The following is a 17,004-nucleotide window of genomic DNA, read 5'->3' on the forward strand; positions in this document are numbered from 1 at the left end:
TTTTCACCATTGACTGAGGACTAGGACTTCCCAGCTGGCACTAGTGGTAAAGAACCCACCTGCCAATGCAGGTAGACATAAAAGACACAGGTTTAGCCCCTGGGTTGGCAGGGTCCCCTGGAGAAGGGCTCACAACCCACTCCAGTCTTCTTGCCTGGAGAATCCCATGGACAGAGGAGCCTGGTGGGCTCGGTCTATAGGGTCTCACGGAGTTGTATGCAACTGAAGCGAATTAGCATGCATGCAACAGAGGCCTAAAGAGGCTTAACTATACATGCATGCATGCGTAAAATCATGTATATGCATACACATACAGGCAGCACAGAGTTAAATACTCTTTTAAAAGTTAGGTTTTCATTGGCAAATGACTGAATTTTAGTTCCGGGATTCTTTGGCAAATATCTAGGTAAAAGTGTGCCTGAACGAGATGCGGGCACTTCCCCAGAAACTACTGTATCCAAAAAGTCATGGCTCTGAATTTGTAGAGAGTTATGTTCCAAGTGTCACCTCCACTCCATTGGAGAATGGTGGCCAGTCCTCCAGAGCGGGCAGTGTCTGCGGCTCCAAGCCCACTTTTGCCTTAAGATGGTGAAACCAGGACAGACTCCCAGCCAGCTTCAGGCTGGGGAGACTGCCAATCCTGGGTGGTGCGGATCTTTATCTGTTCCTGGAAAGGGCTGTGACAATCAAAACCCACAGGGGGACGGAAACACCAAAGGCTCCAGGTATCACTGGAGGAGAAACCAAGAGGACCCCGGGGCCAGATGAGGAAGGAGAGGGCTCTGTGGGGGTGTCGTCACCGAGAGGGAGGGAAGAGTTAATCAACCTTGAAAATTGAGTTGAGCCCCCATGGGCTGAAAGAAATTAAGGTGACCTTCAAATAAATCAGTTATGGCCAAGTACAGAACATTTTGATTAAAACTTTAAATCTAACCCTGGCTGCTAAACCAACCAGATGGAGCATTATGACTTTCTGTGACTGGCCTTCTTAGACTAGAGTTGGGGCACAGGCGTGTCATATGGTGGAGACACGGCCTCTCCCCCGAGTTCTGCTGCAACCTGAATCCCAGGGCTCTGAGGCAGAAAAGAAAGGAGATGCCCCTGGAGAATCAGAAATGTTTGGTGAGGGGTTTGATGTGGGCTTTCAGATGTATTTGTACCACCAGCCATCTGACACCCCACGTTCCTCATTCCAACCATCCCTTCTGCCCTTTTCCATCACGAGAGGGATGGCCAACCTCGCCGAAGTGCCAAACCGGATGCCTTGTCCCTATCAGGTTAATGGACAGTGTGTCCATTTTGCTGGTAAAATTCCTTTCTGGCAGTTTAAACGCATGTTCAGCTACTGCATTTGCGTTTCCAGCATGCCATCCCAGGTGTGACTTCTTTTATCATTAAATTATCATCGTTTCTGACATGCGTGTTAGTCGCTCAGTCGTGTCTCACTCTTTGTGAGACCGTGGATAGTAGCACGTCAAGCTCCTCTGTCCACAGAATTCTCCAGGCAAGAATACTGGAGTGGGTTGCCATGCCCTCCTCTAAGGGATCGAACCCAGGCCTCCTGCATTGCAGGAGGATTCTTTACCCATCATTATTTCTGCCTGAGTTCAAATCCTAACTCCATCCCTTACTGGATCTGCTTCCTCTGTGACTGTTCCCTCATGTAGAAAGAGGCAGTGTGAAGTGCATACTTGGTCGGGCTGATAAGAGGACTCAGTGAGTCCAGTGCTAGAGGGGTCCTGGCTCATGGCAGGCACAGCAGATGTCTGAGCTATTCATCACTCATCTGTCAGTGGGGACTGGAATCAAGGCATTCAGTCGGGGGCAGGCTTTGAGGGCTGCAGGAAGCTCCAAAGGCAGCCATCCCAGAAGTGAGAGAAGGAATATGGCAGAAATCATGAGCAAGTGAGAGAATTGTACTTGAAAAAAAATTAGATGCTCCTGGAGATTCAGAAATATTTGACAGAAAGGTCCTTGGAGATGCTGCTGGTGGGGCCAGAATTAGACCCTGATGTTCCTGAAACCATAGCCCTGCTTTGGTTGTGTGGTTGGGGTGGCCTACCAGGCGGGGTGATGCCATTTGAGTTTTGACTGCCAAGGAGGCCTGCTACCGGGTGGGCCGGCTCAGCAGAAAGCCTCAGACCCAGCAGACTTCCTCCAGGCAAAGCGTCCATGAGGCCAGAGCCAGCTGCAGGATTTGTGGGACCCAGTGGGCAATGAAAATGCAGGCCTCTTGGACCTCCCTGCCGGTCCAGTGGGTTAAGACTCCGAGATTCCACGGCAGAGGTGGGTACAGGTCAATCCCTGGTCAGGTGTGGCCAAAAAAAAAAAAAAAAATCAAGCCTCTTGTTAGAAAAGTAGGAAATTGCACCATTAAAGATATTAACAACACAGTGCCTTTTCCTTTCTTCTGAGGCCTGTCGTGATGCTTTTATTTGCAACTTAGTGTCATGCTCCATCAGGCAGGAGGACACTAGAGGCAAGGTTCAGAGGTTGCCAGGGTCCCGTTCTCACAGTTACTGACCCTGACTGGGGAGGGAGTAGTCTCCCCTTCCTACGGGCCTGCTACCCGAGCTCATGGTGGAGGCGGAACCCCCAAGGAAACGCACCTTCCGTGGACACACCTGGTGCCTGGATGAGGGGTGGGCCCCCAACAAGCCACCTGCTAAACACGCCGCGGCACAGCCAGCCCTGAGTGAGGAGAGCTGCCTGCTCTGAGGCTCCTGCTGGGAGCTGAAGGCTCCAGGGACACGCTGATCTCCCTGCCATCCCCCACCCTCACCACCCCGTCCCTGGCCTGGGCGGAGGGTGAGGCTGGGGAGCAGGTGACTGAGAACTGTCTAGTCGCTGGCCCCAGGAGGCAGAGGGAGGCATGACCCCAAGCCCCCAGCTGTCTATTGCCCCATTAGACTTCACTTACAAACACAGATTCAGAGGGAAAATTATTAAGCGTACTTCACAATCACAGAGCATGAAACCCTAAGGACAGGGCCCTTCTGAGCCCGCGCCCTGTGTGACCGCCCCGATGGAAGCCAGTGCCCCGCCCACCGACACCCTCCCCTCAGCCCTCTGGCTCCTCAGCACCCCATGCGTGCCTCTATCACTGGATAAAATCTGTATGCGGTAAGCAAAGGCACACAGAAGTGCAACTGGAAAATGGTCTATAATTGATTCTGTCTTGCTCCCAAGTCGCCACTCCTGCTACGGGCAGAAAAAGAGAAAAAAAGAAAATTTAAACACCATGGACTTGCTAATCAAAGCTAGCTCAGTCTCTCCAGGCTTCAAAAACTCCTTCTGAGTTAAGTCAGACACATCAAGGCAAGAGTTCAAGTACATTAAGGTTCAGGTTTCCTCTCAGGGCCCCTTCTCCCCACGCCTTCCCAGACAGGATCCCGATTCCAATTCCTGCCTCTAAGACACGTGGTTGAGGTGGTACCAGGCTGCCTGTCCTGGACCCGATGAGCGGCCATCCGCCTGGTTCTCGGGCTCCAGCCCAGAGTCTGGCCACAGGGTCCTCCTACAGTACCGCCCAGCAGTCACACTCCCCTCGGGCCTTCCCACTGCTGTTTTGACCTGGAGGAGGGTCTGATCAAGCTTCTGATCTCTTGCTTCTTCCTACCTGATGGGAACTTCCCTAAGTCATATCCTCTGACCCTATTGTGGGTCCAAGTCCACCAGATTTGGTCATAATTTCTTAAAGGGAAGCCCATGAAATTTAGAAAATCCCTTTCTTCCCTGAACCAAGTTCAGTTTCAAGACTATTATCTCATGTACACTCAGAATTGATCTTAACACTCAAAGGTAAAAGTCTTTTTTTCCTCTTGTTATATTTCTACTATGAAAATCACAATCCTCCCTGAGGCAAACAGGTAGCCCTGGTTGAATAAGAGAAGGAAAAATATTAATGTTAGGATTTTATTTCTCTCTTACCTCTAGCATAGCACTTACCACAAAGATGTTGAAACTGTCTCCTTATCTGTCTTCCCAAGTAGTGTATTCGCTTAAAGGCAGGGGGCAAACATCGCTCATTTTCTGTATCAAATACCTAAATATTAAGTCTGGCACTTCACAGACTGTCAGAAATGGATGGTTGGGTGGATGGATAGGTGTGTGGGTGGTAGACAGGTGGACAAGTGGATGGATGGGTGAATGAGTGAAAGGATGGGTGGTGGATGAATGGATGGGTGGATGGATTTTTTAAACCTTAAAAAAATATACCCAGCAAAAAGCAAAAGTCGCTCAGTTGTGTCTGACTCTTTACGACCCCACAGACTGTAGCCTGCCAGGTTCCTCTGTCCATGGAATTCTCCAGGCAAGAATACTGGAGTGGGTAGCCTTTCCTTTCTCCAGGGGATTTCCCAACCCAGGGATCAAACCCAGGTCTCCCACATTGCAGGTGGATTCTTTACTGTCAGAGCCATCAGGGAAGCCCAAGAATACTGGAGTGGGTAGCCTATCCCTTCTCCAGGGGATGTTCCCGACCCAGGAATTGAACCAGGGTCTCCTGCATTGCAGGTGGGTTCTTTACCCGCTGAGCTACCAGGAAAGCCCCATACCCAGCAAACTCCTACTTACATCTCATTGACCATCACATGCCACCCTGGGACGCAGAGGAATCTGGGACTGAAGTACTGTAGTTGTGGTTATTTTAAATGGGGCATTTTATTATCCTGAGCAAAATTATGGTTCTGTTGGTAAGGGAGAAGGGTAGAGTGGATAATGGGTAGATAAGAATAGCCAGAGGAGTGGCATTTTAGCAGAACCTTCCAAGATGTGTAAGAGAGAAAGGGTATTTTGAGCTGAGGAAACAGCGTAACCAAATGGACGGAGGTGAGAGAGCCCATGGAAGTCGCAGGGGCTCCTAGCAGATTCTGTGTAAATGCCAGTACGTCGCTGTTACTATACCCAGGCAGAAGGTTCTGTAGAGAGGATTTGTAGGTCAATCTGAACTGTAAATAAATATTCCTTTATAGATTAAGGTATAGAGACTGACTTGTAGATGTGAGCCCTCATTATGGGTGAATCTCTATTCTAGCTATGTCCTCTTCTTGTTCATTCCTAACATGCCCATCCCTTCTCCTTTATATTCCCAGCCACTCGTGCCAGAGATCTGCTTGTTTTATCAGTCTTCTCAAAGATCCAGCTGTGGTTTTATTGATCTTATTTTTCCCTTAATTTCTGTTCTTATCTTTGTTATTTCCTAATTTCCTTCCATTTTTTTTTTTTTTGCTTTATTCTATTCTCTTTCTTCCTTCTGGAGTTGGACACCGAACTCACTCAATTGGAGTTTAGAAAAGTCTCTTTTTTTCTAATGTGTACGTTGGCAGCTCTGACTCTCCCTCTATGTAATCCTGCTGTGGGATTCTTCTAGTTTAGTACAAACTGATCTAATTATCTTTCAGTTGTATTTTCTGATTTCCCTTAGGATACCTTCTTTGACCCTTATATTGGGTGATCCATGAATTTAAAGTTTAAAATATATGAATTAAAAAACAGTTTTATCCCAAAATAGAGTTGCCATATAATTCAGCAATCCCACTCCTGGGCACACATCTGGAAAATCTATAATTTGAAAAGATACACACACGCCCCAACGTTCATAGCAGCACTATTTATAATAGCCAAGACAGAAGCAACCTAAATGTTCATCAACAGGTGAATGGATAAAGAAGATGTGGTATATGTATATCGCACTCTGTGTATTAATGGAGACACACAAAATTGCGGTTCACTTATTTCTACTGCTTTATATGACTAAGATGTCATCTATTTATCTTCTCTGCCACTAAGGGATATTTAGCTTATTTCTGCCTTTTCTCTATCATACACAATACTGCTATGAAATTCTTACATGTAGTTCCAGTGCTCATATTTTCATGTATGAGAAGCAAAACTAGAAGTAAAGCTGTTACGTCATGGCATCACCAGATAACGCCAAATTGCACTCTAAAGTGGTTGTCTGTCCTCTGTGTCTCTTAATCTCTCTTGAAGGGTTTTCTACATTTTCCCCTCTACTTTGCATTCTGGATATTTTAAGAATATCTTCCAGTTCATCCATTCTCTCTTCATCTCTGTCCAATCTGCCATTAAACTGGTTTTGAGCTTTAAATTTCATTATTTACATTATTCATTTCTAGAAGTTCTGTTTGGAGCTTTTAATGTCATTTGTTTTTAATTTTTATTATGGACATTTCAAACATAAAATTAGAGACAATAGAATAAGAAATCCCTATGTACTTATTTTTATTCACCTTCCACAAGTATCAACCTGTAACTAGTCTTGTTTTATACACACGCCTTCCCACAGCTGTCTACTCTGAGATTTTTAAAAATATTTATAATTATTTATTTGTCTGCTCTGGGTCTTGCTTGCGGCATGTGGGATCTAGTTCCCTAGTGATCAAACCTGGTCCCCCTGCGTTGGGAGCATGGAGTCTTAGCCACAGGACCACGAGGGAAGTCCCTACTCTGAAATTATTCTGAGGCCCATTTCAGTTAGCGTATCATTTCACCTATAAATGTTGTTCAAATCTGCCTATTCTTGTTTTCATAAAGTATTGTTATTTTCTTGAGAGTGTGAATCTTTCATTTTGGCTTTGAATCATTATAAGCATTCTTATCACATTGTCTCTCTTGGCCCTGCTGCCCTGCTGTCTCAGAGTCTTACGGCTCTATCCTCCTGATTGTGGCATCTGCTGTATTCAGCATGACTCTTTCTTCATAAATACAGGTATGCCTTGGAGATGTTGTGGGTTTGCTTCCAGACTGCCACAATAAAGCAAATACCAAAATAAATGAGTCACGTGCATTCTTTGGTTTCCCAGCGCATATAAAAGTTATGTTTATACTATAGTCTCAGTGGTAAAGAATCCACCTACCAATGCAGGAGACACAGGAGATGTGGGTTCAGTCAATCCCTGGGCCAGGAAGATCCCCAGGAGAAGGAAATGGCAACCCACTCCAGTATTCTGGCCTGGAAAATCCCAGAGGCAGAGGAGCCTGCTGGGCTGCAGTCCATGGGGTCCACAGAGTCAAACAGGACTGAGCATTCAAGCACAACAGTAGCATAGTCTATGAAGTGTGCAATAGCAATATGTCTATATAAGCAAGGCACATACCTTAATTTAAAAATACTTCTTTGCTAAAAAATGCTAACCATCATCCGAGCCTTCAGCAAGTCACAGTAGTAACATCAGATCGTCGTAACAAGTATGAACGTAATGAAAGGGTTTGAAACGTGAGAATTACCAACATGTGACACTGAGACATGAAGTGAGCAAATGCTGTTGGAGAAATGGTGCTGAAAGATTCGCTCGATACAGGGTTGCCACAAACCTTCAACCTGTAGAAAACACAGTATCTGTGAAGCACAATAAAGCAAAGTGCAATGAAATGGGGTACGCGTGTCCTGGGACTCACTATTGTGAGCTCATCTTTGGAGGAGCTTGTTTTTCCCGTGAGAACTTCCTGCTGTCTGAGTTGTAAGAGCGCTCCTCTACAGTCAATATTTTTTTTTTTAATCTCACCACTCGGCACGTGGGATCTCAGTTCCCCAACCACGGACTGAGTCCACGACCCCTGCATTGGAAGCTAAGGGTCTTAACCACTGGATAGCCAGGGAAGTCCCTAAAGTCATTCTGCATCTGCTTTGCCAGATGGTCCAGGGTTATCAGCAGCCTGGGACCAATTTTTTCTTCTGGCATGAGAATCTGAGACCGTGCAGACAATACAAATCTGGATGTCAAATCCACTCACAGCACATCTGTGAGGTTTCAATTTTTCAGAGGATCATGTTTGAAGCTCCCCCACTGCTCTTGCCTGTGCAGTAATAGCAAGCTTCTTATCTCCTTGTTAACAAGGAGATCAGGTTTTCTTAGTTCTTCGCCCCTTCACTAAGAGATCAGCCTTCAGTGGAGCCTGGCTTTGCAAGGAGTCAGAGTTCCAACCCTCCACATCCTGTTAACGGAAGATCTTACCTCCCATCTCCAAATCTCATCTCAATCTGAAGGCCAAAGCCAGGGTCCCTGGGTTACTGGCTCTGATTGCATCCCTCCTTGAGGCAGCTGTGGGGTCAAATCACATGATCACCACTCTGGTTTTTCCATCTTCCTTCTGTCCCTGGGGATATCCCTTGCTTGCTTGCTAACTCAGCCTATGGGCGCCCCAGATGGCTCAGTGATAAAGAATCCACTTACCAATGCAGGAGGCTCAGGAGACGTGGGTTCGATCCCTGGGTCCAGAAGATCCCCCTGGAGAAGGAAATGGCATCCCACTCTGGTGTTCTTGCCTGGAGAATCCCATGGACAGAGGAGCCTGGTGGGCTACAGTCCATGAAATCACAAGCAGTCGGTTATAACTGAGCATGCACGCACAACTCAGCCTCACAAGGTTTATTTATGTGGTTGTACTTTATCACTGGAGAAGGAAATGGCAACCCACTCCAGTATTCTTGCCTGGAGAATCCCATGGACAGAGGAGCCTGGCAGGCCATGGTCCATAGGGTCTTAAAGAGTCAGACACGACTGAAGCGACTAAGCATGCATACTTTATAATGCATTTCTATGTTTTTGTACGAAGAGTTCTTTCACATTTCTCCCGTCAAGATTTTGTTAGAACTGAGTTTCCTTTATTGTGAAAGCTGATTTAATTTGTTTTTGCTTTTGTTTCTTACTTGCAATTAAAAACAAATAAACCTAAAATAATTACCATAGCATCATGCTCAGATCTGACCATCCTGCCCCCAAAGTCACTGCCGAGGCGCATCCATTCTCTCTGGTCCTTGCCTGGCTAAGGACTCTGGGTGTGAACGGTCCATCTGCGCTATACAGAGGAAGGCCTGCTCACGACCCTGGCTCACGTGGCCACGCTTCGGTCACCCTCCAGAGACTTCCAGGACGGAGCCCCCGACTTTTCTGGCTTACGGACCAGCTGTGGTTTTCGGTGCATGAAACACATGAGCAGTGCTGAGCTACTCGCATTTTGCAGACACCGCAGAATGCTGGGTTTTGCTGTGATACGTATGGCTCTGTCCATTTTTCTTTGTAAATGGGCCACAGTCATCAAAACCACTGATTTGTATCAGTGCCACTAAATAGCCAGCCAGTAAAAAATGGCCCGAGTGTTCGCAAACCTAGTTCTTTTCCTGTCAAGGAAGAAGAATCCAAGAGGTGGAATAAATTTCACCTGCTGTTGCCGCAAATCTTTAGCCTTGTGCTCAGCCCCTACGATGCCCCTTGCTTACCTTCTGGGCTCGAGGAGGGAGGGGCCGGGCTTGCCCCTCCAAACCCCTTTCTGCCCTGCTGCCAAATAGATGTGAGGCTAATTTGTCCAGGCCCCTATCAAAACCCCCACTTAGAAGGTTTCTTTTGGTGGTGAAGAAAATGTTCTAAAATTAGATTATGGCAATGGGTGTATGACTGTAAATATACACAAACATTACTCTTTAAATATACAAAAAAACGAAAACCATTGAATTGTGCGCTTTAAGCAGTGAATCTATGGAGTATAAATTAAGTCTCAGTAAGAGATTTTCAAACAATTTTCTTTATTTGACTGAGCTGGGTCTTAGTTGTGACCCGCAGGATCGAGTTTCCTGACCAGGGATTGAACCCAGGTCTACTGCATTGGAAGCATGGAGGCTCAGTCACTGGACCACCGGGGAAGTACCCCATAAAACTAATTTTTTAAGGGCTTGAAATTATATGGGGGGAAACCTACTTGGGCACCCAAGCCCTGCTGTAAGCCTAACCTCCACATGACATTACCCTCCTCCCACGCACCATCCTGTTCCAGGCTGGGAGAGGCTGCACAGACCGCCTCCTCCAGCTGGGGTGCCCCTGCCCCTGACCCCTAGTTGACCTATATGGCTGAGCTGCAGCGTGGTTTTCTCCAGAAGTTGAGGTTCTGTGCATCCCGAAGTACCCTGGCCATGGCTCTGGTCACGTGGAAACTGATGTCCCCAGTTTTATCGGTTTGTCTCCTGCGAGGGCATCTTAGTCGTCTCTGGGGCCTATCTGGGCGCCTGGCACCTTGAAGATGCTCGATTGATGTTTCAAGCCGCCCCAGCTGGCTTCCCAGGTCTCCTTAGTGAGTACTGAGCCCTCTAGAGTGGAAGGCACTGGAGCTGTGAGCATGCAGGTAGTAAAACTCCCTTGCAACTGCTGAAATGCCTGGCCACCCCAGCTCCTGGCCCTCCTCTTTAGCTTTTTTTCTTAACCTCTGATTTAGCAGTGATCAATTAGCCGTCATGCGAGAACCTCCTTCCTTGTCCTTCTGGAATGCTTCTCTATAAGGTACTTTTCCTTTGAGGGGCTGGAAAAAAAACTAGGGGACTGAATGTACTCACTGTAGGAAAGAACTGGGAAAGGCCAATTAACATTCCGCTAAGAGAGAAAATGATTTCTCCCATCAGCAATAAAAACTGACAGCTCTATCAGAAAATGAGCCGGGGGGAAACCTGCAGAGCCTGGAGGGGCAGGTGGGGCGGGGAGTGTGTGCCCTGCTCACTGAGGGGTAAGGATGCTGAGTGCAGAGATGGCTGCTGGGAGTCAGGGGAGCTCAGGCGGCCAGAGGTGTCGCTGTCTGGGGAGGTGACCCACGGCTCCCAGCCTCACTGATCTGGCCCCCAGGCAAGAAGACGAGCCCTGTTCAGGTTTTATCCCTGAAACTCAGAGCTTCGACTCTCCCAACGGCTTCTCCCTGTACTCTCGTTTCCTCTGACCTTATCATAAAAGGAAGCCACGTGATGTCTATTTATGGCAGCAGCATGGTCTGGGGAGAAGAGGCTCTCAGCCCTGTGAATTTCAGGGGCTGATGAAATTGCTCCTCTGCTCCGGCTCTCTCCCTGCCAGGAATGAATAAATGGGGCGGGGGCGGCCAGAAGAATCAAATGCCAGCTATCTGACAGACAGGTGCCTTCTTGAGTGCTACGGGTAGGTAATTTGGTTCTCTAAATCAGAGCTTATAAACCAGGATAGGAGTTAATAGAGCTCAAATGCACTAGCTTTAATATGAGAGGAAGTGCAGAGGAAGAAAGAAGGGGGGGAGGCACCCTCATTTGGCCTGGTGGGGAAGACATTTAGCTTTAAAAAATGTAGCCGCTCACTTTCTATTTTATTTTTCTAACTTTTAATTTTTTTTTTTTTCCTGTTTTCTGGCCACCTCGTGCAGCATGCAGGATCTTAGTTCCCTGGGATTAGAACCCATGCACTTTGCAGAGGAAGCACAGGGAGTCCTAACCATTGGACCGCCAGGGAAGTGTCTCTATTTTAAATATAAGTATGTTTTGCTTAAAAGAAAAAAAGAGGAGGCCAGTGAGACACCAAACAGATCTGAGATTAGAGCAGTTGTTTATTTTCATTGGAAACATGTCGACAGGCAATTTGGGGCCATGTTTTTTTCGGAACCATGTCCTCTCTGATTCACAAAAATGAAACACAGAGACAGGAGACCAGGGTCAGTGTCTAAGAGCACCGGCTCTTCCTCAGGCATCTGTGTGACTCTCATGGGGAGGCAGGAGCTGGCTGGTGAGACGGTGCAGGGGTCTCATTTCTCCAGACACTTGTCTTCAGCAGACATTAGTCGGGGGAAAGCAGAGGTCTGGGCCGGTACTGTCAGAGATGATGGCTCTGGGGCTATGTGGTTCTCTGAATTGCTCCCAAATGCTTTTGAGCTGGGATTTCAGGTCTCATGTCCAAAATATTCCACTTTTTTTGGTGTGTGTTCTCTGTATAACAGATACAACAAGGCAATAAACTGAAGACCTTCCATACCCAAGAATTGATCCTGGATGAAATCAATAACTTCAGGTACATTTATGGATGCCATGTCCTCAATGGGTTGTTAGAAGGCGTCTTTCAAGTTCCACTGCTGAACGTTGAGGTTAACAGCAGGGAAATGTTAGCTGTTGTTAACAAATAAGTCCCAAACTATTAATGAGTTGTGTGTGTGCTCAGTCGTGTCCAATGCTTTGTGACCCCATGGACTGCAGCCCGCCAGGCTCCTCTGTCCCTGGGATTTTCCAGGCAAGAGTACTGGACTGGGTTGCCATTTCCTTCTCCAGGGGATCTTCCTGACCCAGGGATTGAATGCACATCTCCTGTGTCTCCTGCATTAGTAGACGGATTCTTTACCACTGAGCCACCTGGAAAGCCCAAACTATTAATGGTAAATTTAACACAAAAAGACACATGTCTCATCCATGTAACAAACCAGTGTGAGTGTTCATGATTGGCGGGAGGCTTTCCTCCACACAGTGACTCAGGGACCATGCCCTTTCTATCTTTGGCTCCACTACCTTCTAAGGCTTCCTCATCATTACCTGCCTCTGTTTTGGAAAGGGAGAGGGTGAAGAGTGTTTATTTCTCAACTGCATTGGCTCGGCAGTGACACACAGTACTTCTCACACTCCATTGGGCAGAACTGTTCATACTGTCTCCCTAGAGACAAGGACAACTTGGGAACACAGTCTCTGGTTGGGCAGCCACTTCCTGGCAACAAGTCTGTGCTGTCGAGGGGAGGAGCATGCCTTTTGGTAGACAGCTGTCTTTGTCTCCTCCAAACATCTTAATGCCACGTAAAAAAAATAACCCTCTAGGGGACCTCCCTGGCCCAGTGGCTAAGACTCTGCTCTCCCAATGCAGAGGGCCCAGGTTTGATCCCTGGTGGAGGAACTAACTCCCACATGCCTCAATCAAGACCTAGCACAGCCAAGTAAACAAATAATAAATATTTTTAAAAATAACCCTCTACATAGAGCTGAAAATGAACATGTATTGAAAGTTTGTGGGATGCAGGTAAAGTGGAGAGGGAAATATATAGCATGAAGTGCTTACATTCGAAAAAAAGGAATGTCTCAAATCAATGACCTAAATGCCTACCTCAAGAAACTAGAAAAAAAGATGAACAAAAGAAACCCAAAGCAAGCAGCATGAAGGAAATGATAAAGAGTAGAAATCAGTGGAATTGAAAAGAGGAAAACGATACAGAAAATCAATGAAACTCAAACTGGTTCTTGGGGGGGAAAAAAAATTAGCCTCTGGAAAAACTGAGGATGTGACAAGGGAGAATACACAAATCACCATTATCAGGGATGACACAAGGACATCACCACCGACCCGACAGCCATTAAAAGGACGACAGAGGGATATGATGAACAACTTTACGCTCATGAATCAATCATTTAAATGAAACAGACCAACTTCTTGAAAACCAGACTACCAAAACTCAACCGAGGTGAAATACATAATCTGAAAAGTCCTAGAACCATTAAAGAAATTCACTTCATAATTTTAAATCTCTCACTAAAAATACCTCTAGGTCCAGGTGGGTTCAACAAAAAATTCTACCAAGCAGTTAATGGAAAATTAACACCAATATCATGATGCAATTGCTTCCTGAAAATAGTAGAGAAGAGAATACTTCTCAGATAATTTTATGAGGTCAGTATTGCCCTAATACAAGCGTCCCAGGTGGTGCCAGTGGTAAAGAACCTGCCTGCCAATGCTGGAGACATGAGAGATGCAGGTTTGATCCCTGGGTCGGGAAGATCCCCTGGAGGAGGGCATGGCAACCCACTCCACTATTCTCACCTGGAGAATCCCATGGACAGAGGAGCCTGGAGGGCTATGGTCCATGGGGCCACAGAGAGTTGGACATGACTGAAGTGACTTGGCATGCATGCATGCACTGTCCTAATATAAAAACCAAGACAGCATGAAGAAAACTACAGACCAATATATTTCACAAACACAGAGAAATCCTCATCAAAACGTTAACCAATCAAATTTATAACAAACATTAAAAAGAATTATATACCACAATCAAGTGGAACGCATTCTATGTGTGCAAGGCCGCCTCAATACTAAAAAATCAATTAATGTAACCCGCCATATCAACAGACCTGTGAAGAAAAATTTTATGAACATAACCAAATAATGAAGAAAAAGCATTTGACATAATCCAACATCCACTTTATTTTTTGGGTTCCAAAATCACTGCAGATGGTGACTGCAGCCATGAAATTAAAAGACCCTTACTCCTTGGAAGAAAAGTTATGACCAACCTAGACAGCATATTGAAAAGCAGAGACATACTTTGCCAACAAAGGTCTGTCTAGTCAAGGCTATGATTTTTCCTGTGGTCATGTATGGATGTGAGAGTTGGACTGTGAAGAAGGCTGAGCGCCAAAGAATTGATGCTTTTGAACTGTGGTGTTGGAGAAGACTCTTGAGAGTCCCTTGGACTGCAAGGAGATCCAACCAGTCCATTCTGAAGGAGATCAGCCCTGGGATTTCTTTGGAAGGAATGATGCTGAAGCTGAAACTCCAGTACTTTGGCCACCTCATGCGAAGAGGTGACTCATTGGAAAAGACTCTGATGCTGGGAGGGATTGGGGGCAGGAGGAGAAGGGGACGCCAGAGGATGAGATGGCTGGATGGCATCACTGACTCGATGGACGTGAGTCTGAGTGAACTCCAGGAGTTGGTGATGGACAGGGAGGCCTGGCATGCTGCGGTTCATGGGGTTGCAAAGAGTCGGACACGACTGAGCGACTGAACTGAACTGAACTGAACATCCACTCATGATTTTAAAATAACCCCAAACTCTCAGTAGAATGGGACTAGAGGAGGATTTTTTCAACTTGATAAAGAGCATCCACAAGACACCTAAAGCTAATAATCCCACAAAACTTGACATGTTGTGTTTTATTTTTTCAGTCAGTTCAGAATACTTTCAAATTTCTGTTTTGACTTCTTTTTTGACCTATGTGTTATTTAGAAGTGTGTTAGTTTCCAAATACATGGGCATTTTCAGAGATCTTCCTATTATCAATTTCTAATTTAATTTCTTTGTGATAAGAGAGCGTACTTTGTGTGACCTGAATCCCTTTAAATGCACTGAGACTTGTTTAATGGCCCAGAATATTGTCTATCTTGGTAAATGTTCTGTGTGAACTTGAGAAGGATGCATATTTTGCTATCATTGGGCAAAGTATTTTATAAATGTCAGGTAGGTCAGGATGGTTGATAATGTTGTTCCAATCTTCTAAGTACTTACTGATTTTTGTCCACTTGTTTTGCTAAGTCACTTCAGTCGTGTCCGACTCTGTGCGACCCCATAGATGGCAGCCCACCAGGCTCCCCCATCCCTGGGATTCTCCAGGCAAGAGGACTGGCGTGGGGTGCCCCTTGTTCTACCAGTTATTAAAAGAAGAGTGTTGAAAGCTGCAATTATAATTGTCAACTTGTATATTTCTCTTTGTAGATCTATCAGTTTTTACTTAAAGCGTCTGGGGACTCCTTGAGACCCCCTGGACTGTAGCCCTCCAGGCTCCTCTGTCCATGGGATTCTCCAGGCAAGAATACTGGAGTGGGTTGCCATTTCCTTCTTCAGGGGGTCTTCCCAACCCAGAGATTGAACCCATGTCTCCTGAGTCTCCTGCGCTGGCAGGTGGGTTCTTTACCACTGCACCATCCAGGAACCTTTTTTTTTGTTATATGGAATGTTCCTTATAATGACTGTGGAAGTGGTTACACAACTCTATACACTTGTCAAAACCCAGAGACTTATATAGCCAAAAGAGTGGATTTAACTGTACATACATTTTAAAATAAGTTTAAAAATAAATCTTTTTAAAAGTTAAAAAAAAAACCCAAAACTCATTGTTTCCAAATAAAAGAAGGGAAGGAATCTAGGCAGATGGTACTGATGAACGTGTTTTCAGGGCAGCAGTGGAGATGCAGACACAGAGAACAGACTTTCGGACACAGCGGGGGAAGGAGATGGTGGCAAATGAAAGAGTAGTACTAAGCATACACATTAGCATAAGTAAAAGAGATAGCCAGTGGGATTTGCTGCATGATGCAGGGAGGGCAAACCCTGTGCTCCGTGAAAACCTAGTGGGTGGAACGGGGTGGGAGGTGACAGGGAGGTTCAAGAGGGAGGGGACATATGTACACCCATGGCTGATCCATGTTGATGTATAGCAGAAAACACAACACACATTGTAAAGCAGTTATCCTCCAATTTAAAATAAATTTAACTAAAAGGAAAAAATGTAGAAGGAAGGAAAAAAAAAGAAGGGGAAAGTTGTGATATGCCCACATTTAGGGATGATCCAATACTTTGGCCACCTGATGTGAAGAGCTGACTCGTTAGAAAAGACCCTGACTCTGGGAAAGATTTAAGGCAGGAGGAGAAGGGGACGACATAGGCAAGATGGTTGGATGGCATCACTGACTCAATGGACATGAGTTTGAGCAAACTCAGGAGATAGTGGAGGACAGAGGAGCCTGGTGTGCTGCAGTCCATGGGGTCGCAAAGAGTTGGACAAGATGGAGAGATAGAACAACAAAACAGAAATCCAATCTCATCACATTTGAGCTTTTTATCAGAGAGGGAGAGGAGCTGGTAATCAACAGGCACCTTGCTGAGATGTGGTGAGTAGCCAGGGGAGTCAAGATCCTGCTGGAGGTTCTGGCGCAGAATCCTTCCTTTCCTCTCCCAACGTCTGGGGGCCCCCAGCATCCCACGGCTTTTAATTACATCACCCCAGGCTCTGCCTCCACCTCCAGGCAGCCTTCCTTCCTGCATCTCTGTGTGTCCCGTCCCCTTCTTACAAGGACACCAGCCAGTGGATTTAGGGCCGACCTTAAATCCAAGATGATTTCATCTCAAGATGAAAGGAACTAATTATATCTGCAAAGACCCTATTTCCAAACAAAGTTTCATTCACAGGGGGTTAGTCCTTGAACGTATATTTTGGGGGAACACAGTTCAACCCACTGCATTCAGTAAGACTTTCTCAGGGAGGGCAGAAGCAAGCTGGAGCCTGGTGCTCGCTGATGGCCCTGTAGCCTTTGTGGTCCTTGACCATCACCCTCAGATCTCGGGCTGGGATGTCCCTCCATCTCCCCAGCTCCTCTGCCTGGCAGGCGGGGTTGGGGGAGGTATCCCTAGAGTTGCTACTTAGCAACAGAAAAATCACAAAGTCCCCATTCCGAA

Source organism: Bison bison, unplaced genomic scaffold, assembly GCF_000754665.1.
Source record: "Bison bison bison isolate TAMUID 2011002044 unplaced genomic scaffold, Bison_UMD1.0 scf7180017864184, whole genome shotgun sequence".
NCBI lineage: Eukaryota > Metazoa > Chordata > Mammalia > Artiodactyla > Bovidae > Bison > Bison bison.